A 1,392-nucleotide genomic window follows, 5' to 3' on the forward strand; every position below is an offset into this window, starting at 1 on the left:
TTTAATACGGGTTGGGTTGTTACACTAACGCACCAGCTGTGTTCATGGACCTTATGAACCGAGTGTATGGGCCATATCTTGACAAGTTTGTCATTGTTTTCATCGATGACATACTTATTTACTCAAAGAATGATCAAGAGCACGAAGAACATTTGAGAAAAGTGCTAGAAGTATTGAAGAAAGAAAAACTGTACGCTAAGTTTTCAAAGTGTACATTTTGGTTGGAAGAAGTTCAATTCCTCGGTCACATAGTGAACAAAGAAGGTATCCAGGTAGACCCGGCAAAGATCGAAACTGTTGAAAAGTGGGAAACCCCAAAAACTCCGAAGCATATACGTTAATTTTTAGGATTGGCTGGTTACAAAGAAGATTCATCCAAGATTTCTCAAAAATAGCAAAACCCTTGACTGCATTAACGCATAAAGGGAAGAAATTTGAATGGAAGGATGAACAAGAGAAGGCGTTTCAGTTATTGAAGAAAAAGCTAACTACGGTACCTATATTGTCATTGCCTGAAGGGAATGATGATTTTGTGATTTATTGTGACGTATCAAAGCAAGGTCTCGGTTGTGTATTAATGCAACGAACGAAGGTGATTGCTTATGCGTCTAGACAATTGAAGATTCACAAGCAAAATTATGCAACTCACGATTTGGAATTGGGTGCTGTTGTTTTTGCATTAAAGACTTGGAGGCATTATTTATATGGGGTCAAAAGTATTATATATACTGACCACAAAAGTCTCCAACATATATTTAATCAGAATCAACTGAATATGAGACAACGCAGGTGGATTGAACTGTTGAATGATTATGATTTTGAGATTCGATACCACCCGGGGAAGGCGAATGTGGTAGCCGACGCTTTGAGTAGAAAGGACTGAGAACCTATACGGGTAAAAGCTATGAATATAATTATTCGTACTAACCTTACTACTCAAATAAAGGAGGCGCAACAGGGGGTTGTAAAAGAAGGAAAGTTGAAGAATGAGATACCTAAAGGATCAGAGAAACATCTTAATATTCGGGAAGACGGAACCCGATATAGGGCAGATAGAATTTGGGTACCAGGGTTTGGAGATGTGAGAGAAATGGTACTTAAAGAAGCACATAATACCGGATATTCAATACATCCCGGAGCGGGGAAGATGTATAAAGATCTCAAGAAACACTTTTGGTGGCCGGGTATGAAAGTCGATATTGCTAAATATGTAAGAGAATGTTTGACATGTTCTAAGGTCAGAGCTGAGCATCAGAAACCATCAGGTCTACTTCAACAACCAGAAATCCCGGAATGGAAATGGGAAAACATTACCATGGATTTCATCACTAAATTGCCAAGGACTGCAAGTGGTTTTGATACTATTTGGGTAATAGTTAATCGTCTCACCAA

Source organism: Rutidosis leptorrhynchoides, chromosome 6, assembly GCF_046630445.1.
Source record: "Rutidosis leptorrhynchoides isolate AG116_Rl617_1_P2 chromosome 6, CSIRO_AGI_Rlap_v1, whole genome shotgun sequence".
NCBI classification, from domain to species: Eukaryota; Viridiplantae; Streptophyta; class Magnoliopsida; order Asterales; family Asteraceae; genus Rutidosis; species Rutidosis leptorrhynchoides.